The sequence below is a fragment of the Ochotona princeps genome, chromosome 9 (assembly GCF_030435755.1).
Source record: "Ochotona princeps isolate mOchPri1 chromosome 9, mOchPri1.hap1, whole genome shotgun sequence".
NCBI lineage: Eukaryota > Metazoa > Chordata > Mammalia > Lagomorpha > Ochotonidae > Ochotona > Ochotona princeps.
Window position 1 is genome coordinate 37,349,786 of NC_080840.1, and position 23,727 is coordinate 37,373,512.

The 23,727-nt window shown below is 40.6% G+C and overlaps 1 protein-coding gene across 2 annotated transcripts in view; it reads left to right on the forward strand.

Moving 5' to 3' along the window:
- The window catches only part of SPIDR (scaffold protein involved in DNA repair), a 389,493-nt gene that overhangs the window by 114,514 nt on the left and 251,252 nt on the right, over window positions 1-23,727 (forward strand). The gene's annotated exons all lie outside the window — the stretch shown is intronic.

Below are 23,727 nucleotides of genomic sequence, written 5' to 3' on the forward strand. Positions count from 1 at the left end.
CTATGACTTCTTTCTCCCTCTGTTGTGTAGAACTTGGGAATTACTCCAGGAGTGTGCAGTCTATTTTCTTTTTTTTTTTCATTTTATGACACAGTTTCATGGGCTCTGGGATTCCCCCAACCCCTCCAAAAAGCCCTCCCCCCATATTGAATTCCTCCATATTGTTGCAGTAGTACAGTTCATATCCAGTCCTGATTCCTTCATTGCATGCATGGACCATGTAGAAAGTCCAGCATTTTATTTTCCAGATAAATTCAACAGTTTAATTGGGAGACCATCCCTGGTCTGAAAGTAGAGCTGGCAGAATATCATCCCCTCCAATGAAAAGCCACTACACAACTTCAACAACAGGAAGAAACATGGAAATTTACAACATCATGAAGTTAATTGACATGGTATCAAGTGACCATTATGTTAGAAAATGCAAGTTCTTTACCACATCTTGTGACTACTTCATTGACATCTCAATTTTAGTTTATACACAACTGGCTGCTATATACCTTAAAATAGTTATAGAGTACTATTCAGCTGTCTCGTGTCTATTTTCATTTTTATATTTAGCAGCCTTATAGTATTGAGGCATGATTTCTACTGAACTTCACGAATTTTAGGCAAGTCCAAACAGGCTTATAACTCTAACAAAACATATGTTAACAATTGAGGTGCGGAACAGTTTTAGGAGGGGTGTGCAGAGAAATCTTCAATACCTTAGTGAGGAATAACTAATCTTTGTGTCCTACCTAGTAAGGTATATGTGAGTCCGAGCTGACTATTTCATGTATGTTCTAAGCTTTACTTATTGGAAAGCTCTCTGTCTATCTGATCTAATTTAGGAAGTGTTCCAGAGCTACCCTGATGGTCATTGCAAGAGAGGGTAGGGATCCAAAGTTGGAACTAAGTAAGGACCAGAGAAAGCTCCTCTTCCTAGTCCTGAAAGAAGTTTATTGTTCTGTTTCTGAGGACCTCTCAGAGCTCCTGGCTGTTGTTTCAGTGATATTAGATCCTGTGGGGAAGGATCTGGGCTTCTTCCATCCCGTGTGGGAGCTCCAATAGGGAATGGATGACCTCAGAGTTCTCAGCCTATGAGGGCATTCCAACTCCCCGTGGTCTCCTTGGCCATTGGGATATAGTCCTTGGTGCCCATACTGATAGTTCTTGGTGAGGGTCCGGGAGTCTCCAGGGTTGGGATACAAGCCTCCTCCTGTCCTCCAGTGCAGTCTACTCTTACAAGTCTAATGGCATTCCCTAGAGGGCTTCTCCATTCATTTAAAAATTATTGTTGAAGTCTTGGCTCAGACAGTTCTGCAGCCCACCTTTTTCATGCTAAAGCTAAACCTGTGACTTTCAGACTTTTCTGAATGTGACCCTATCAGAAGAAATGCAGTTTGTATCTTCTATACACATATCTCTGAATCCATATTTCACAGTGTTAACCTTAGTATGTTTATCTTTTGTTTTTAGCATAATTCTGGTTCTGATTTTGGACCCCTCTAATGAGTAGTAACATGTACTCTGAAGCAGCTACTGTGACTGACTGAAAACTCATGTTTCTGAACAAATTGTGCAATAAAAGAAGCCATTTTGCACATCTGGAACAGCTGCCTGTCCTCTGAAATGGCGCTCTTTTTCATGCCTTCCTGTGTGGTCTCTCCATTACCAGCTGGGGAAGGGAAGAATAAACACAGTCACCAATTCCAAGTTTAACTATAGTCACTCCACATAAACATTGAGAATATTCATTTTAGTAGACTCACAGGTGATTTTTTTGTCCTGCTAGAATTTAAGAACCATTGTTGTTAGAGTTGAGTTGAACCTCCATTTCCACCTCCCCAGATTCCTAGTATCCTAGAGTTAGAACATTCAACCAGTATGTTCTCAACTTTCTTTCAAGAGACTTTTCATTCTTAACTCATGTATTCCTCCCAGAATCCTTTTTCAGCACATATGATCTTACCAGATGAGTTTTTCCTTATTTTGCTCTTTTTTTTCTTTTGAAATAACCACACAGGACACTGATAAGATTGGATTTTATTGTGAAAACATGTAAATATGACCATCTTCACATCTCAGTTATATAAACCAGCTTTGCAGTGAAGGTTTGGGATAAGCTGGTTAGCAACAGGATGGAAAGCAGGGAATGACTGAAGTATAGCAAGTAATTGGCAAGGATGCTTCCAGAATATGGCCCCTACGGAGCTAACTACCGTATGTTTGGATCTCCTGTGGTGGTGTTCATGCAGCCGTAGGTTTCATTTTCTCTTGCAAAAAGATGGAATATTAATTCTTTGAGGGCTGCTAAAGATCTTCTAGTCTATCCTCTTTGGGGAACTGAGAGTACGTGGCCTAGAGGAGGTAAGTGATTTATGATTATGCAACCAGTTGGAGGAAGAGATATGGCTAGAACAACCCTCCTAGTTTTCAGTGCTGGGTCTTTCAACGCTGCTACACTTTGTTTATGAAAATGATTTTCTCACTCTCTACCACTTTCTTCTTGGTGTTACTGTTGAGAAAGTCACAGAGTCCACATTGGAAATGTGTGTTAAATAAAATACCTATCCTGAATTTTGTTGACATAATAGTTTCAACATATTATAAATGTCTTTCAAGTTGGGACACAATTTGGGCAAACTGTAAATGGGACCATAAATTTTTAGAAATAGTTAAGAGCAGAGCAGATAAGCTCCTGTCCTCTTTCCTCTTTTAACATTATCCTCCTTATTGCAGACATGTATTGTCTACATGGGCAATGATGAAGGCTCTGTGTAACCAGTAAAGCATTTAGTATGCAATTCAACCCATTAAGATACTGTTTAATTTATTTACTTTCCAGATGATGAAATTGTCGGTGGGGTGTATGTTATATATTTGAGCGCTGTAAGATCATGTTCTGTCTCACTAATCTTAGAACTTCGCTAATTTATCTGTTGAAGCTAGAGAATATTAGGATTAAAAACACAGTAGATTAATGATTCAGCAAAATTAGAAACATTAGTAAAAATGTAGTGTTTTTTCTAGGAGAAGTCGTCTTTAAAATATAGTTGTCTAGGGCCTGGTGCTATGGCCTAGCGGCTAAAGTCCTTGCCTTGAACGCGCCGGGATCCCACATGGGCGCCGGTTCTAATCCTGGCAGCTCCACTTCCCATCCAGCTCCCTGCTTGTGGCCTGGGAAAGCAGTTGAGGACGGCCCAATGCCTTGGGACCCTGCACCCGCGTGGGAGACCCGGAAGAGGTTCCTGGTTCCCAGCATCGGATTGGCGCGCACCGGCCCGTTGCGGCTCACTTGGGGAGTGAAACATCAGATGAAAGATCTTCCTCTCTGTCTCTCCTCCTCTCTGTATATCCGACTTTCCAATAATAATAAATCTTTAAAATATATACATATAGTTGTCTATCATATTCTTGAGACAATATTAATTTAAGGAGCGTAATGCATAGGTTTGAAAGTTGCAGGGTGTGTATAAATTGTACATCTGTATTAGATGTTCCACAATCTTTATTTTGATAAGGAAGTGGATGGTTGTCCTTTTTTCATTTTAAGATTTATTTATTTTTATTTGAAAGACACATTTACAGAGAGAAGGACCAGAGAGAGAGCTTCCATCCACTGGTTCACTCACCAAATGGCCACAGTGGCTGGAGCAGACAAAATCCAAAGCCAGGAGCCTTCTCAGGGTTTTCCGCCTAGGTACATGGGCCCCATGCTTTGGGCCAAACTCTGTTGCTGTCCCAGTCCACAAGCAAGGAGTTGAATTCAAAGTGGAGTGGCCAGGACTGGAACCTGTACCTTTAAGACGTGCTGGTGCTTTCAGGTGGAGGATTAGCCTGTGAGCCACCACGCCAGACCTGGTGGTTGTCTTCTTAATCAGTGATGGTAATAAACACTGGAAATTGGTAGATATTACCAAAGTGTCTTCTCACTCCAGTGAACTAGCCAAGGTGTCAAGCCTGGAATTGAGACAATATCTTTTGGAGTCTTGATAGAAAGGTACAAGTCATATATGTATGAAGGAAGAAAAAGAAGATTGTACAGTTTGGCTCATAATCACTAGATAGCGTATTTGAAGTGTTACTTACAATTTTTCCTCATTAAATTTAAGGGTAGAAGATACTAAATTAATTGTCATAAATAAACAATGAAGGCAAAGTAGAGCAAAAAAGTGGAGCCAGAAATTCATCCATTAATGTTTTTTTAGAGGTTTTTTTATTTTTTTGTTTGTTTGTTTTTTGGTTTTTGGCTTTTTTTGAGAAAGAGAATGAACTCCCAGGCATTGGTCCAATCCCTAAGTGTTCACGAACTGTGAAGTTTTAGGCTGGGCCTAACCTCCAAGTAAGGAATTCCTTCCAGGTCTACCCTGTGAGGGGCAGAAACAGTTGCATGGGCCACCTTGCTGCCTCCCAGGGTGCATCTGAGTAGTAAGTTGGAACTGGGCATGGCTCTGCTGTGGGGTGTGGTATCTCAAGCAGCATTTGAAGTGCTTCAGCAGAAGCCTGCCCTTCGTCCTTCAGGGTGGCCATTAGCAATCCTAGTAAAATTTTCTTTTAGAAGTCCCAGCATCTTTGAAATTTGGATTTTACTTATTGTATTTTACTGCTTACATTGTCAGTTCCTACCTGTATGTCTTTCAACAAATTGTATCATGCAACGAATTTTATCATTTTTATTTTGATACAGTTTATTATAAGTATATAAAAATGACCATGTATTATTTGGCGTTTTAATCACTGTGTCTTGGCATAAGAGTTTTTCTTTCGCCTGCAAGTGTGGCATCCCATATGGGCACTGGTTCATGTCCTGGCTGCTCCATTTCCCACCTAGCTCCCTGCTTGTAGCCTGGGATAGCAGTAGAGGATGACCTAAAGCCTTGGGCCCCTCTACTCGCTTGGGAGACCCAGAAGAAGCTTCCTGGCTTCAAATGAGCTTGACTCTGGCCTTTGCCACCATTTGGGGAGTGAACCAGTGGATGGAAGATGTTTCTCTCTGTTTCTCTTTCTCCCTGTGAATCTGTCTTTCAAATAAAAACAAATAAATCTTTTTAAAAATAATAATAGTGTATGCCTCAGGTTTGAAATTCCCTACAAGTAACTAAGAGGTTCAATAAGTAATAGCATCAGGAAGCACATTTTTGTCGTCGTTCTTGGTATTTAGTATGCCTTTCAGATATGATTAGTTATGGTATACAAAGGCAATCTTTGTTTAATTTGAGATCTTTTTTAAACTCTTCCATTTGGAGAATATCATTGAAATTATATATAACTGAGAGGTACCATTTTTCCTGTGTGTTAATTTGAGATTTTTCTAAGTGAATGTCTCCAATGCATCATGCTGCCTTTTAAAAGAAACTTTATTCTGAGATAATTGTTTTTTTTTAGATTTATTTATGTGATGCACCACCATCCCTCACAGGATCCCTCCCACTCCACATTACACCAAAGTCATGTCTTCTCACCCTCCCCCCTAACAACTTGCAACCACAGGTTTGTTTTCCACTATTTTTTCAATGTTGTCATCCTAAAAAATGTTATTTAGATGGAATAATAGCAGTTTGTAACCTTTAGAGATTGTCCTTTTTCACTCTGTACAATTTCCTGCAATCTCCTTCAAGTTGAATCTTTCTTTAGTTATTCTCTGTGAGCCTATTTCCTTAGCTATTCTTGGTGGAAGAATGAAGTGCAGTTGAGCTTGGGCATATAATATGGTGGCAAGAATCATGTGTGTGGAAAGAATGCCACACAGGTGGATGTGTTGCATAATATGCACGGGTGCTAGGGTGCTGTCGTCTTGGTGCTGCTGCCTGGGAGACCTTGCTTTGTGCTGGTCAACCAAGTGCCTCTCCTCATCTAGTCGGCAGATGGTGCAGTCTGGCCCACTGAGATCAGCTACTGAATCTCCCTAAAAAGAAAAAAAGAAAGAGATCCTCACAGAGCTGTCCAACCAGTAACCGGTAGAGCAAAAAATGAGTTAGGTTCAGATCCTAAGGGCTGTGGGTTTTTTGTTTGTTTGTTTTTGTCCATTTTTAAAGCTACTTCCTCAAGTATTTTTGTACCGAGAATAATTATGTCCTTATTCTTTTTGCTGTGATTTTGCTGATTACCTTCACTGCTTTATTATGTTTCCATAGTCACCTTTTATTACACATTGTTCTCTTCAAAGTGGTTATTGCTTTTATTCAGGTGCTTTTTCCTCTGAAGGAGCAAAAGGTCTCAATGTTTTCTTATTTCTTAAAAACTAAAGTTTTAAGTTCTGCAGATCCAATACAAGTAAGTAGGTTAATAGAATTCCAGTTACTGTAGATCAAGTAAGCAAGTGGTTTCTCCCAATGTGAAGCTGCTCTGTGCTAAACTCATTGCTCCTCATATATAACAGCGGTATGCAGATGTCCTCAGCCCAATGCTGGGTTAGGGTATTTGTGATACAAAGAAGGATGATTTGGGAGTCAAGAGTTGCAGGTCTTCTACAGGCTGACGCCTATTAAGCAGGAGACTTAATAGCTAAGCTCATCTCCCTTCGGGACTAGGGAGAGGAGCTTTCTCTGGTCCTTGCTTAGTTCCAACTTTGGATCCCCACCCTCTCCTGCAATGACTATCAGAGTTGCCCCAGAACCCCCCCCCCAAAAAAAACAAAACAAAACAAACTACGAAAAATTAGAATAGACAAAGAGCAACAAGGAAAGCTTAGAACCAGACAGGAAACGGTCTGCGGGTACTCACATATACCTTACTAGGTAGGACATGAAAGTAGGTTACTCCTAAGTGGAGTATTGAAGATTTCTCTGCATACCCCTCCTAAAATTGTTCTGTGCCTCAACTGTTGACATATGCCTTGTTAAAGTTATAAGCCAGTTTGGACTATCCTAAAATCTGCCAAGTTCAGTAAAAATTATGCTTCAATACAATAAGCTGCTAAATACTAAAATGAAAATAGACACGAGAGAGCTGAATAGTATCCTATAGCCATTTTAAGATGGATAGAAGGGCCTGGCGCCATGGCCTAGCGGCTGAAGTCCTTGCCTTGAACATGCCGGGATCCCATATGGGTGCCGGTTCTAGTCCCGGTAGCTCCACTTCCCATCCAGCTGCCTGCTTGTGGCCTGGGAAAGCAGTCGAGGACGGCCCAATGCCTTGGGACTCTGCACCCATGTGGGAGACCTGAAAGAGGTTCCTGGCTTCTGGCTTTGGATCAGCATAGCATCGGCCGTTGCAGCTCACTTGGGGAGTGAATCATCGGATGGAAGATCTTCCTCTCTGTCTGTCTTCCTCTCTGTATATCTGACGTTCCAATAAAAATAAATAAATCTTTAAAAAAAAAAAAGATGGATAGAAGCCAGTTGTAAATAAACTAAAATTGAGATGTCAATGAATTAGTCACAGGATGTGGTTAAGAACTTGCATTTTGTAACATATCAGTCACTCCATACCATGTCAGTTAACTCCATAATGTTGTAAACTGTTGTTGATGTTATGTTATGGCTTTTAATTGGTCGGGATGATATTCTGCCAGCTATGCCTTTAGACCAGAGATGGTCTCCTCAAGAAACTGTGGAATTGATCTGAACAATAAGATGCTGGACTGTATGCATGGTACATGCTTGCAATGAAAGAATCTTGAATGGATTTGACTGTAATACTGCAACAAGGTGGAGTAATCCACCATGGGGGAAGGGTACGGGGAGGGGTTGGGGGAACCTCAGAGCCTATGAGACAATGTCATAAAATGAAATGCAATAAAAAAAGAGCTAAGCTCACATATTTTAACTAATTAAAAAGCATCAACCTTCTTTTATATTGTAGAAGGCAGCCACCAAACAGCATCCTTATTATCTTTTTCTGCAAAATTCTCATTCACATCGGTTACCCAGAGGAAACTGTAGTGTGTTCCCATTTTTCTGAATTTGTTTTAGATGTGTGAAACAAATATTCTTTTCCCACACTGTAGCTTTGCTGGTACTTGGATCTGATGATAGAAATAGGGTGGTGGGAAAGAAGAGCCACAGATCCCAAGTGGAGCAGCACGGGGGCTGCATGTATTCATTCAGCAGGTTGCCTGGGCTTTGCACCAGGCAGGACATACAATGTGAACAAGCAGAAACTGGTAGCTATACTCATGGAAATTCTTTCAGTTGATTCATTAGACAGTAACCAAAAGAAAGGAAATTGGACAGTTGCCAGCATCGTGGCATATAGAGGGTAAAGCTACTGCCCAAGGTGCCAGCATGCCATTTGAGTGCTGGTTTGTGTCTGCCGTATTTCCAGTCCAGCCTCCAGATATTGTGCCTGCGAAAGCAGTAGAGGATGACCAAATACCCGGGCCTCTGCACCCACATAGGAGACCTAGAGGAAACTCCTGACTGCTAGTTTCAGCCTGACCCAGCCCTAGCCATTAAAACATTCAGGGAATGAGCCAGCAGATATAAGACCTCTCTCTGTCTCTCCCTCTTCTTCTGTCTCCTCACTTCTCCCTGAGGCTCTGACTTTTGGATAAATAAAGACTTTTTTTATATGTACAAAAAAAAAAGAAAAAATACGGCCAGTTGGTGCAGTGAAGTCTAGTGTGGTAGCTACACTGTACAGGTATGCTGTGGGAGTGAACTTCTTAATTATGGTGGATATTTATGGTCTCCCTCCAGTTTCAGATCAAAATATTAAAGTAAAGTGACTGCAGTTATGGGACATGCAAGTATTTTATTAATTTTTTCAAGAAAAATTTTATTTGACATTTTGAGTTTCCATATTTTAACTCCTTTTCCTCCACAGAATCATTATAACCATTTTCTTTAGATTATTTAAATTTAATATGCAGTTTACATATACATTATATACATTATATATACACACATATACATAATGTAATATGCATTATATACATTATATACATGTACATTATATTAATACATATACGTTATATTAAAACAGTGAAAAATCAAAAACATAAGTTAAACCTTTAGTAAGTCTGGAATGGAACAGAATTTTTGTTTAGGAGTGTCATTATCATATGAATACTTGCTTTTATTGAAGTACTATTATCTCAAATACCCTGTTACCACTGCTATCAAAAGAACAGAATAAGCCAATCTCCTAAAATATTACAGTCTTATTCTTTAAAAGGGAAAAAGACAGTATTTTACAATTAAAGGTGTTCTTATAGATCCTGTCAAAATTTCATTTATTGAAATATGTTTTTGAAAAGATCAGAAGAAACAAAGCCAAAGAGAAAAAAGTATTCTTGGGCACTGGAAAGGGAAGTAATGTAATGAGTTAACTACTTACAGAATTATTTTATTTATTCACTTTCAAGATAAATTGAAAGAAATATGACCATATTTCTTATACTAACAATTTACTTTAGGCCAACATTCCTAGACAGTTCTAATGCTCTCAGACTTTCAGAAGTGTTGGCAATATAATCATGGAAATTTAAGGCAGCAGTTAACAAAGGTTACCACTGGGAAAGATGTTGGAACATTTTCTTTTTGAATATGCATTTTTATTAAAAGAAAAAGAAGAAGAAATGCCCAAATGTAATGTTTTCAGGTAGATGTGTGGTACTGTGCCTGGGTAGCTGGAGAACTATTTCTAACACAGCCTCCTGGGGAAATGCTCCTGGCAGAAAGCCTGTTATAGCCTGGCTAGCCAGTTTCTGCTGTGGCAGACCCAGGTGGAGTTCCTGATTCCTAGCTTTAGTTTGCCTAGCCGCAGCTTTTGGGGATGATCCAGTGAATGGAAGTTCTGTCTCTGTCTGTCAGTTCATCGTTCTTTTCTTTTAAAAAAAAAAAATTATATTTATTGGAAAGGCAGATCTACAGAGAGGAGACAGAGAGATCTTGCATCTGCTGGTTTACTCCCCAAGTGGCCACAATGGCCAGAGCTGAGCTGATCTGAAGCCAGGAGCCAAGAGCTTCTTCCAGGTCTCCCATATAGGTGCAGAGTCCCAAGGTTTTGGGCTGTCCTCTGCTGCTTTCCTAGGCCACAAGCAGGGAGCTGGATGGGAAGTGGAGCAGCCGGGATGCAAAGTGCCACCCATGTAGTATCCTGGCGCATGCAAGGTGAGGATTCAGTCACTAGTCTGTCTCACTGGTCCCACTTTATCTTTCTTTCTTATTTGTTTGTTTTTTATGGTACAGTTCCATAGACTCAGGGATATCTCCTCCCTCCTCCCCCCACTGATTTCCCATATGTTATTGCAATAGTATAGAAAACCGTCACAAGCCCATCATTCTGCTATTTAAGCACTTTATCTTTCAAATAAATGAATCTTTAAAACACTCATGCATGTATTCACACAATATTTTTGCAGTTAAAGAAAAAGGAAGTTGCTTTCAGTTAAAGTAAAATAAAAAGTTTGGTATAACAGTTAAGATGCAGATGGACATACATTTTACCGTAGAGTACCTGATATGAATTCCATCTACCCATCTCATCTACTTACAATCCAGGCTTTCCTCTAATGCACACCCTGGGAGATGGTAGGTGATAGCTCAAGTACTTGAGTTCCTGCCATGCACAAAGGAGACCCGGATTGATTTCTGGGCTCCTGGCATCAGTTTAGCCCATCTTTGGCTGTTGCAGACATTTGGAGAGTAAAGTAGCAGATGGAGGAGCTCTTTGTCTCACTGCCTTTCAAATAAAAATAAATAGCTTTTTCTTTTTTTTTTTTTTTTAAGGAAGGGAAGCAAGTGTGAAAAGATAGATAACACTCTTGGCTTTCACTTATGTACTACAGCTTTGTGTTAGGAAGTTAAACATTAAATAATAAGGCAGGTTTTTCCTAGGAGGTGGTATTCAGAATGAAGAGTATAGTTGTCTTTTTTTTGTCTTTGGGCATCATTCATGTTAAACACACTGAAAGACTTGGTATTGTAAATCTCTAGTCCTCCTAATCATCACCTCAGCCCTCCTTGTCATCATTGTGACCCTCAGGTGAGCCTGGTGGGTGAGGTTGTGGGCAGCCATGGCCCTGAGACTACTCGGCAGCTAGGTCTTAGAGCTGCCTCTGGTGATGTCTGTTGGTGCCCCCTAACAGTTTCAGCTCATTGGACAGGAGTTGTTGGCCTCCTTGGAGACCTGCAGCCAAGTGTCTGGCTCCTACATGCTTCCTGTGAGGCTGTTGAGTCCTTGAAATGGAGTCCATGGTGCAAAGCCATATGTAGCTGGGCAAGGAGGAAGGAACATCAGAGCCTGTGTTTCTACACAAAGTCAGCAGGCAGGTGAAGCCAGAATTCTGTGTAGACATAGGAACATTTAAAGATTTAACTCACTACCTTGATGCAGTATTTTCCTGTAGGAAATGTTGGCTAATAATTTCTATCAGAGCAAGTTAATTGGAAAGACAAAATCATCTATTTAATTGAAAAATAACTGTTTGGAAATGCAAAAAATTTACTCCTAACATTGTATATTTAATCCCAGGAAACAGGTGTATGGTGAGCTATTCATTTAGGATAGCCAATTTCTGATGTTTTATGCCCTTAAAGCCTTTGGTTTCTGTAAGGACATGGAGGATTTTTTTCCCCATAGTATGACACATTTCAGAGAAATTTATATTAATTTAGATTTAAAACATGGGAAAATGGCATGGGTTGAAGAAGACTTTTTCAAGCCCCTTAAAATGTTTGAATTTTCTCTTAAACTTTTTTGCCGCCTTATCTACCACCCTTGTTTGAATTGCAGGAATCCTCCTTGTGACCTCAGTGTGGGTCAGCTCTGATTTGGCTGGAGAGGGATGTTAGTTTCAGTTCCTTTTCTTACTTCCCCTTTCCTCTGGGGTCAGGAGAGCTGACTCTGGATCATCTCCAGCTTCCTCCGAGCCAATAAAACCAGAAAGCCAATTGCAGTGCTCAAGCTTTGTTTTTCCTCTTCTTTTATACTCTTAGCCCGACACTCTGTTATCACAGGCCAGAAGAATTCACCTGAATACTCTTGGCTGAGTTACAGAAGTCAGACTGAAACTGTGGTGTTAATTTGTGCACTGTTAGAGGCATGGTTTTATGCCCCAAGTATACTTTGCAGTGATGTTTTAAGTGTGAATGAGCAGGAAAGGGTTCATGTTTGACTTTCATAATATCAAAATATTTATTTCTATATACTGGATTGTATTTAAAATATTTTGTTAAAAATAAAAGAAGGTGTGCTTAATATCACACATAGCTTTCCATCAAGTCAATTTGTCTGCCATGCAGACACATTGTGAAAATATGTGAAAATAATACTGCAAAGTTGGCTCATTCTAAATATAGTGTATTCATGTAGTATGCAAAATGTTTCCCATTGAATTAATGTATATGGCTTGATATGAAAATTCCCTTGTCAGATTATATTGATTGCTTGTTAATGATAAAAATTATTCATCTGCTGAAAACTCTGTGTTTGGCCTTCAGAAAGTATTGTTATTGGCATGACAGCATTGTCTCTGGCTTGCTCAACAAATTGTCAGTTCTTCTCTCTAGCCTAGTTGAGTATCATATTGACATTTGTCTGTGCTGTGAAATCTTGTGAATGTCATCATAACCTTTCCACCAATCTAGTGTTCCAGGCTTCTTCAGTTCATTGTAGATTTTCCACTTGGGATCCTGTTGTCTGAAGAAGTCTGGATGCACATGTCCAGACTTGATTTCTCCTCATCTTCCAGGGTAGATTTCCGAGAGGGGAGTGAGTCAACAAGCCAGGTGGCCTTGTGCTGCCCAGCCTATGCAATAAGAATCTTCCAGTCTGGTCATGATCTAAGAATGGATTACTGCTTATCTAAATGCTGTACTTGTCATCTTCCTGAACATATGGGTTAGCAAATTCATTTTTGCCTATAGGAAATAAAACTTCTTTTATTTGAAAGACAGTGGAAACTGCTTTTTGCATCATGACAGGAATGTGAATGTGTAAAGTAATTTGCACCCCATTGTCAACTCCCCTTTGACCCACCAGGGTACACCTCCCCAGAGTACTCTTTCCTGGCACTGGGCATGGGACCACTGGCTGCTCCTCCCCAGCGCCCCTCAGTGGCAACACTTCTCTCTGGTTGACCACCTCCCATGTTCATTTTTCTTCTCTGTTCTGTGTTCACTCCTTGTGTGCTGCTTCAACACGGACCCTCAGGCTCCTGGCCTGGATTCCCCCTTGTCTAATCTCCCTTCGTGATAGATCAGTGAACATGCTTACCTCCCCATGGCCTGCCAGGCCTTACCTGTGACGTCTCCTGGCCCAGGTCCAGGTGCACCTGCACCCAAGTTCCTCCACCCTTGTCTTGCTATTGCTCCAGCATCTTTGAGCCTTCTCTTGCTTTTTTTTTTTTTTCAGGTTCTGATGACGACATGTCTGAGTAACCTGTCTCTTAAGTCAGATGCCTTGCTTTATTCCTGCCATTACCTAAGTCCAGGCCCCTATTCCCTTTTGTCTGGGTGAGTTTGTCAGTCTCCATCTACCTCTACGCAGCCTTTCTTCATTCCCAGCTTATCAGTGTCATCATCCCAAGAGAGAAGTCTGATAGTTACCCCCTACTTTAAAGAGTTTCCACCGAGTGCCTCATGTCCTTGGAGTAAGTGTCCATCGTCATGGAGCTTATTCTGACATGCTTCCTCAGCCCATTGGCTTAATCTCATTCCTTACTACCCCCTGTTTGTGTGGCTTAAGCATGCATACAACACTTAGTACTTCTTCCTGGAACAGGCTGTGTTTTTTACAAAAGGTTAGACTCTTATGTCCAACATACTCTTCTTAATGTTTTGCTTGTAATTATTCTTCTGGTATTCTGTGGCATTATAATTACACAAAAATGTAATAACTGTGCTACTTACTACAAAGATGTGTCATGAACCTTGCCTGGTAACTCAGGAAACCAGTGGTGAATTTTAAAATATTACAGGACCCCAGAGTGTGGAAGCTGTCCCAAGTAGGTGTTTATTCTGATCCCAACTCTTCAGGACTGAAGGCCCATGTGTGCTGCTTCTCTGTGCCTCAGCTTTCCTGGGAACAGGTGACTTTGTTAAATCCTGAGTTACCTGCTTTCACAATTCCATGTTACTGTTTTACCTTGTTTCACACATTACTCCCACTGGAGGTTGTCCTCAAAGTGTTCCTGGCTTTCAGAGTCCTTAGAGATGCATGTGGCTTCCTTTGTCATTTTGCAGCTCCGCAGTGCACAGATCTCTCCCCAGATTGCTACCTTCCAGCAATGGGCTGTTTATAATGGTCACTTCTTTTTGTTTGTTACAGTACCTCAGACCAAGGCTAAAACTCCTCGTGTTGGCAGCTGTAAATTTGTCATGCTCCGATTCAGACAGGCACTGCTATGTCTCATTTCTGCCCAAATAAAGTGGACCTACCTGATGAGTTAGAAGCTTTTCATTAGAATATTAGAGTAAATTGAAGGATTGATGTTGGATTAGTAGGCAGGGTAAAGAAGCAGTTAGGACACCTGCATTTTTCTGCTCATGCCACTGCGCAGATCATAGTGCGTTGCCTCACAGCAGAGATGCTGCTCTGTGTGGGTATGATTGTGCTTCTGGTGTTCATCAAGACTGTTTAGAGGAGGTGGGTGAGAGGGACAGAGCAACCACCCATAATTGGCTAACTTGCTATTTTAAGATTGAGTTCCTGAAATTCTTCCCAACACACTCATTTATTTCTCAGTTGATGCCGCATTTATAAAAATAGAGACACTTAAATATCTGTTTCTGTAGGCCTTTTATGTATGTAGAACTTTTACATATGCCCTTTTAGAATCATTTGCTGTGTATTTTTTGATACCATTTTATTCCTATTTTCTGAATCTAAAGTGAGATGAAATAAGGTGTTTTAAATAGAGAAGACTTCACTAAAACACTTGCTTTCTTGCTGTTCAGAGCGGAGGGTAGCCAGTCATTGTGTCACTGTGCACTCCAAGCTGTCCTGTTAGAGTGACGTGCCCCCTGTGCTGTTGGCTCCAGCAGCCATAGCCACCTCCCACATTCTCACTGGCACTCCTCTCTTTGCACTGCATGCCGAGTGCTCTGCTTTCTTTTTTTTCCTTTTCTTTTAATAAGGTATATCTTCTTCCTCTCAGATTAGAGTCCTACTCTTATATACTCACTTAACCTTAATTATTTCCTAAGAGACCCCTGACACAAATAAAACAGTACCAGGATTTGAGCTTTCACATATGTGTTTTGGGGGACACCCTTAGTCGCTACATCTCCCTGTTGTCTGGGTTAATCTTGCTGAGAGATCTATTGTTCCTAAAGCCATTATATGCTCTCCTCCTTACTTGAATTTCTTTATTAGTGGGAACTTCCCGTTGTCCATTTCACTCTGTACAGGACAGTACAGGTTACCCTTGCATAACATATCTCTGTCAGGGTCCAGTGGTAGGCAACACTGTGACACCATGATCTCCCAGGAGACTGAGTACCTGGTTAAGTGGTGGTGGTGTTCATCCCTACACACTGTGATCAACTTTCTTCTCGCCTGGTCAGTCTTGTCTAGTAGAGTTTCTTTCTTTCTTAAGAGCTGGGTTTCAGATTTCTGTTTCATGCTTAGAATTATTGTGGCATTTGAAGAAAAATATTTTAAACTGGGTGAAAAGGCAAAAAACATGTGGAATCAAGAAGTGAAAGCACAATTGTTTACAGTTCAGTAAGTAGTTGTGGTTAAGAAATGTGTCTGTTCATCATTGCCAGATGACTTAAAATTTTATGGGGGGAACATAAATTTTAAATAAAAAGTAATTATACTGTTTATAGAGTAAAGATGTGAATTTCTCTGTAATTTGTCTTCTAGATATTACAGGCAAGATTTCCTGCTTTAAAGCCTTATGAATTTTTTTTCAAAAACATCAATGAGATTAATCTAATGGCAGCTTTTATTTGCTCAGTACTGTTAGTAATTCAGTCATTGACCTAGCAAAGCTGAATATGCACTGTTGCTTGTCACTGCAAAGTGTTTAGAAATCATTGATTAAATTGGGAGTAGCTGTAACTTCTCAAAGTAAGACAGTGTAATTATAAATAAATGTAAGTCAGCAGGTAGTACATGTTGATGGAAAAGTGGTACAACACAAACAGTAAATAGATGAAACATTGGAATTTGATTTTGAAGTGTATTGTTGTTTTTCTCTTTGGAGTATCATTTGAGTCATAGTTCCGTTTGCATTTCCTGGGTACATGTGAACTGACATGGAGATAAAGGGGAGGCAGATCAGAAGCATCCTTGTTGGCAGTGAGATCAATCCTGGAAACAAAGTGCCCCAGATTCTTCACCTTGGTTGATTGGTATCTGAGTTAATTCAGCTTTTAAGAATTTGTGGGTACTGATAAAAAGTACAGCACAGAGTTCATAGTTTAACAGAAGTTATGTATTTCCTGTAAAAATTAGGTATCCATAAGAGGCACAGGAATAGAGCAGAGTTGTGATCAGATAGAAGTTCTCCAGGAAAACAGTGATGAAACTCTTATTAAAATAATATTGTTTATTTTTCATCTCATTATACAAATAGATTGCACAAATAGGGCTTTGGAAAGTGAGGGTAAAGAAGTAACAGGTAACAAAAGACTTTCTAATCAGTGGAAAGTGGTTTGGATTTTAGCTGCTGGATGGCCACTTAGGGATTCAAGGACAGAGGGCTGTGAGAGAATGTGGATTTTAAATGATCACTGTGGTAGGCCTTATGAAAAATAGATTGGAAGAATCATGTACTAGAGTAAGGGGGTTAGTTAGGACCAGGTTCTATATTGTAGTAAGCAGGACACATCTCAATCTTAATAGTAGGAAAAACTAACGTTAATAATTCTCCCACCTCTGGTCATCTTTCAAATAAGAGAGTAACACTAATGTTAGTAATTCTCTCACAACTGTCATCTCCCTGCCAAAAGAAAGCTGTATATTTGAAGTTTTTTTCTATCTAATTAAATAGTAATGCCATTCTTATTCTTGCTCAGGCCAATAACATTGGTGTCATTGTTGGCTACTGTGTTTCATCTCTATTCCTCATCTATCAAGAAGTCATGGGCTCGGCAGCGTGGCCTAGTGGCTAAGGTCCTCGCCTTGATCCCATATGGCCGCTGGTTCTAATCCCGGCAGCTGCACATCCTCTCTGTCTCTCCTCCTCTCAGTATATCTGACTTTGTAATAAAAATAAAATAAATCTTTAAAAAAAAAAAAAGAAGTCATACTGGCTATCCTAGGACTATCTGGAATGTAACAGTTTCTCAGGTCTCCTAACTGTTCCCAGGCCCTTCTCTCTGGAAATTAGCTGCAAATGTCTCCTAACTGGTCTTACTACGTCTGCTTTTGCCTCTTCAATCTGTTGTTTATTTATTTTTTTTTTTTAAAGATTTGTTCATTTTATTACAGCCAGATATACAGAGAGGAGGAGAGACAGAGAGGAAGATCTTCCCTCCGATGATTCACTCCCCAAGTGAGCCGCAACGGGCCGATGTGCGCCAATCCAAAGCCGGGAGCCAGGAACCTCTTCCGGGTCTCCCACACAGGTGCAGGGTCCCAAAGCTTTGGGCCGTCCTCAACTGCTTTCCCAGGCCACAAGCAGGGAGCTGGATGGGAAGTGGAGCTGCCGGGATTAGAACCGGCGCCCATATGGGATCCTGGGGCTTTCAAGGCGAGGACTTCAGCCACTAGGCCACGCCGCCGGGCCCTCTTCAATCTGTTGTTAACATGGCTCATGACTTGACTTACCCCACTGGTTTGCCATCACACTGGGAAGGCACATCCACACACCCAAGTCCACAAACTACGATGTAAGGACCTGTCTTGTCCCTGCTTGATTCTGATCCGATCACTGCTCCATTGTCTAGGCATTTTTGACCCAAGCAGAGCATGTGAACTCTTTTCTTAAAAGGTGAAATGAACCTTGGGACAAAGCTGAGACTTCTAATGGGATGTTGGGGCTGCAAGAATATCTTCTCCCTGTTCTTTCAGAATTTTGAAGACCTAACCCTTCGTGAAATTTATACAGCCAAATAATTTGACTGGAGGCTAGGATGTTTTCATTCAAGTATAGCCCTGAGACTCTAAGCAGTTATTGAATTTAGTTTTTATAAATGTAAAAATTTGTCTTGCTCTTAGAGTCAGACTATGGTCAGAGCACAGAGATGTGATATGGGTTATAGGCCATACTGAACATTAGCCTTGACAATAAAAGTAGAATTCAAATTATATGGTTCCTTAGGGAGGAAAACTTAGAAAACTTGTGTGCATTTCAAAAAGTTGATAATTCCATGATGACTAATAAAAGGTAATTGAATAGGACATAGAGTTAAAGATATTGTTTAAAGTTTCACAATTAACTAACTGAAGTACCCTAAGTAAAATCATTTTGCTACTACTAGATGCATGTTATTGGGAAGAAAAGCCATGAAATTACATTTTGTAAAATGTGACATGGGTTTCCTTGTGGTCAGATGCCTGTGTCCCACAGTAGAGCACTGGCTCCTGCTCCAGACTCCAGTTTCTTGCCACTGCACAGCCTGGGAAGCAGTAGCAATGGTACGTCAGGGGAATGAGTTCTCAATATATGGGAGATGGAGATAGAGTTCTGGTCCTGTTTTCAAGCCTGGCCATTGCAGAACTCTTTCTTTGTTTCTTTCTCACTTTCATTCATTTGTTTTTCCTCTCTTCCACTTAAACAAATACAATAAAGTAAGATGTGGAATGTGTAATATGGATGTTTGAAGTGACAGCAACAAGGAGAATTGTAGTAACAGCTAGTGGTACCCAGTGTAGATTTAAAAATTCCCCAGTCTGCATCCCTGGTCCATTGTGCTTATGTATGCTGTGGGTATTTGTACACTCAACTGTTTGCTGGATAAAGAATGAGGGATAGAGGAACAATGAGCATTTGTTGATGACTTTGGCTGATGAAGACAGAAAGTAGCTATTTTAGGGAGTAGTGGGACGTGGATTTTGAAGACATACTAGTCTGTTGAGGCATCTGAGCAGATAAAGAGAAACAAAGTAATAATATAGAAGGAAAATCCAAATTACTATGTGGTCAATGTTTGGACAACTAAGTGGACATCTTAAAGTTCATGGTAACAATTATGTTATAAAAAACATTTCTCCTGGAAACACTTACAGATGTCTTTGCCCTCTAGGAAGATGATTTCAGTATCTCTTCCAACATACTAACTTAACTTTGTTCTGTCTCATGTAAAATTCACGAGCCTAATAAAATACACGTGTTAACTCATCAACATAACCCACTTAGGATAATTTTAGCTGATAACATATTTATTATTTTTTAAACATTTATTTGACAGAATAGCAGGAAAAGGGAAAGAGAAAGAGATCTTTCATCTCTTGTTTCACTCCCCTGATTTTTACAATAATCCAGGCTTGGTGAATGAAAGCCAGGCAGCAGGAACTCCACCAGGATATTCCACATGCATGGCAGGAACCCAAGTCTATGGATCATCTTCTGTTACTTTCCTGGGTATCTTAAAAGAGACTGGAAGCAGAGTAGCCCCAACTCAAGCACTCTGATGCGGAATGCCATTCTTCTGAGTAGCAACTTGACCCGCTGTGTCACAGTGCTCTTCCTTAAGTTGGTACACATTTTAGTGGACCCTGGTGTCCTTTATATTTCAAGTAAATACTGTAATCCAGTAGTCACAAATATGTTTACTCAGTGTTATTATGTCCTTTTGGTCATTTAAAACTAAAGCCAAATACTTTTTTAAAGCAATTAGCTAATAAACCATTCATGAATTCATTGAGCAAATGTTGTCTTTTAAGGTACATACTGTCCTTTTAAAAAGGTGTTTATTTGTTTTTATCTACTTTAGTGCATAGTGACAGAGAAAGAGAAAGCTCTTTTATCCATTGGTTCACTCTGCAACAGCCAGGACTGGGCCAGGGTGAAGCCAGGACCTGAAAACAGCATCAGTTTCTCTCTCATGAATGCCCGGGCCCAACCAGTTGAACTGCTATCTGCTACCTACCAGGACACATTAGTAGAGAGCTGGATTGGAAATGACCATGCAGGAACTTGTAGACATGGGATGTGAGCCTCCCATATGCCACAATGCCAGCCCTGATGGCAATGATACTGTCTTCTAAATTTCTTTTTAACTAAGAACTTTGTTTCAGCTGCTAAACTGTTAAATATAGGTATAGAAAGAAATTATTAGGTCTTGGTGCCAGGGTTGTGTCATGGCAGATAAAACCACTGTCTGTGATGCTGGCATCCCAAATAGACATCAGTACAAGTCTTAACTGTTCCTGTTAATGTGTCTGGGAAAGCAGCAGAGGAAAGCCCAAGCCTTAGGCCCTGGTACCCAAGTGGGAGACCTAAATGAAGCTCCTGTCCCCTGGCTTTGACCCTGACCCAACCCCAACCCCAACTATCATGGCCGTTTGGGGAGTGAACCAAATGGATGGAAGATCTCTCTGCCTCTGTCTCTCTGTACCACTGCCTTTCAAATAAATAAATAGTTCTCTTTTTTTATAAATAAATCTTTAAAAAGAGAAATTACTAGATTTCTTGTTGTTTGTTTTTTCTGTATCATCTTTCTATTCCTATTTTATAGTCATTTTCCTCCTTTGTTGTTGTCAATTAGTATTTGTGGTTTCTGACCTTTGTGGCATTTTCTCTTTGGTGTTCAGTACTTAAGAAGTTATTTTTTTCCTCAGAGCAAGTTCTGCTGAAACCCTGACCATGTCTCTGCTATAGCAACAGGTCTCATTGCAGTCCATTTCTCTACCTAATGTGTTTTCTGTACATTTTTAATAAGCCCCAGGTTTTAACATAATGAAGTAAGAGAAAAAGATTCTGTCACAGCGTCCTATTTTTAATTGGTTTTTCACCCGAGAGGTACTTTACTTCTGGACTACTAGCAATCAATGCTCTTTGTCTATAGGGAAGTCATATGAGCTGTGTGTGTGTGTGTGTGTGTGTGTGTGTGTGTGTGTGTGTGTGTGTATGTATATACCAAGTTAAGAGCAACAGCTGGAAAATGCATAGAGAGGCTAATGATAATGTTAATGGCTGTCATCACATGTGACGTGGGCCTGGCAGTGTGCTATGTGCTTCCTCTGCTGTCTCCTGGGATTGCAGCACTGAGGGCAGCGGGGGAGGGGAGCTAATACTATGTTCACTTAAAAATGTGGCCAGCCTTATAAGATAAATATAGATAAGGTATTTGAGGATTTCAAAGGGAAGGAGTCATTTATTCTGGCTGGAATTCAGGAAACGCTTCCTGGATGAGGTGATATCTTGACTGGGTCTTGCAGCATTTATGGAAAATATTGCCCTTGTGGCACGGAAATGGCCTCTTGTGTGCCATTCATCTAATTGCAAAACAATTTGCTTAGTAAAATGAATATCTTTTGTACTTCCATGAAGAGCTTGTCTGCAACACATAATTTGGATATGTTGTTTTGTGCTGTTTTCTTCCTCAGACAGGAGGGTACTTTTAAGGTTTCATCCTGCTCTGGGAAAGTGGGCGTGGGCTTCTCCCTGGGCCTGTAGTGTTTGGTAGGAAGACAGCACCTGCTCCTGGATAGGACCATGCTGCATCCAGCTGATGCTGGACCACTGTGGCCCCACATATCACTGCTTCCCCAACCTGTCTAGTCACCGGGGAACTGTAACATACAATACGAGGGCAATAGTCAATATCCTAAGATAGCTTTTTTATTTGACAGATTATTTGATTCTACAAATCTTCAGTAGAATTTATAGTTATTGGGATATTGTCAGAATTTGTGATAAATATCTTAAAAGAAACTTCTCTTGTAGAGTGATTCATCTTAGATGCATAAATGTTTCTGCTGTAATCCTATTATGTATCTCTGGAATGGGTTGCCTTATAAAATCTGTCAGGAACTTTGGGGTTGGAGATAGCTGTCACTTTTTAATAGGTCAAGATGATAATTTCTATCTGAAGAGAGAACCTATGCTGTTGGAAAGACAGCTGAGCGTCACTGGGGCCTGCAATGCCGAATGTTGCAACTCACAGCCAAGTGCCTATGCTCTGCTGACCCCCTGAACCTGAATATGGTGCCATGTGGGTGAGAACAGAGGTGACCCAGGAATGCAGGACAGCAGCTGCTGTCAATGTGAGGTAGAGGATGAAGTGTTGAGGATGAGCCCTTAGTACAAGTTTTAACCATTCTAAAAATATGTCCAAAAATGGTCCCATCACCACTGCATGGACTTTTGCTTATAAAGCTCCTGATTTCCCACCTACTACTCTGGCTACTTTCCCAGGCAAATCATGTGTACCAAAGCTATCTCCATGTAATCCTAACATGTCCTGCTCCTCAGCTGAAGAGAAGCTGTGTTTCTTTACATACACCTGCTGCAGCAGGTGTTCACTTCCTAGTGGATGGGCTTGTCTTCACTCCTCCACACCCTCATAGTGTGCTTACTCCTATCCTTCCTCCATATCACTGCTTTCCTCACCTTAAGAAGTAATATCAGGAGGATACATGCTTAAGGAGTAGCCCTCCAAGGCAGTGCTCTTGGGGAGGTGGTGTGATCCAGCTCAATATGTGGTCGCATCCTTTTCACACTCTAACAAAGGCTGAGAGGGACAATCTGGGGTGGAGTAGAAATGAATGAAGAAAAAGTTGAGAAGGAGAAGTAAATGGAAACCAGATTAATTATGTATCCAGAAAACTCAGCATCATCTACATACTAATTTTTATCATTTGCTATTACCTACTTGGTAGGGAAACTCAAGAGAGAATGTTGTTAGCCGAGTACTATATTAGATACTTTTTCTTATTCTCATTTCATTCATCTATTCATTTATTCATTCATCTTAAAAAAGCCCAGAGGGTAACAAAAACATAAGTTTACTTATCATCTAGAATTTTAAAAACTTTAATTTTTTTTTCTTTATTTTTGGCAATCTTTACATATTTGATTAGGGCATAAAGGGTCAAAGACAAAAGTTAAATGGGTAAGACTATTGTTTCCACATTATTGCTTTTTTCCCCCTGTATTTGGGGTGAAGGGGGAGATAAAAGGGGAAATCCCTCCCAACCTCCCACCCATCCCAAGTCCCCAGTATGGGGCATGCTCCAAGGTCCTGCTAAAGTGTGTTTTTTTTTTTTTTAAAGATTTTATTGTTATTGGAAAGCCGGATATACAGAGAGGAGGAGAGACAGAGAGGAAGATCTTCCATCCGATGTTTCACCCCCCAAGTGAGCCACAACGGGCCGGCACGCGCCAATCCGATGCCGGGACCAGGAACCTCTTCCAGGTCTCCCACATGGGTGCAGGGTCCCAAAGCTTTGGGCGGTCCTCAACTGCTTTCCCAGGCCACAAGCAGGGAGCTGGATGGGAAGTGGAGCTGCCGGGATTAGAACCGGCGCCCATATGGGATCCCGGGGCTTTCAAGGCGAGGACTTTAGCCGCTAGGCCACACCGCCGGGCCCTAAAGTGGTTTTAATAATTCAACAGTTCTGAATTGCTAACAGTCTCACACTTCCAAGCACGATGAAATCGCTGCAGAATCCACTGGTTTACAAAACCCACCTTAGAGTACGAGTGCCCAGATTTTCACTGCCAACACATGATTTGTTCTGTCCTCTGTCCTCTGTTGTGGTGCCAGGTGTCCTCTGAAAAACTTTAATCTTTTGGGTTCTTTTATTTCACATATTTTTATGATAGAAGAAATATGACCGATTAATTTGAAACTCCCTGAGTTTTCTTCCTGAGTCACATTCCTGTTTCTTCTGAAAGACAGTGGTTACTGGGACTTTCCTGTATATGTTTCCTATGTGTATTACACCTGGATCCCT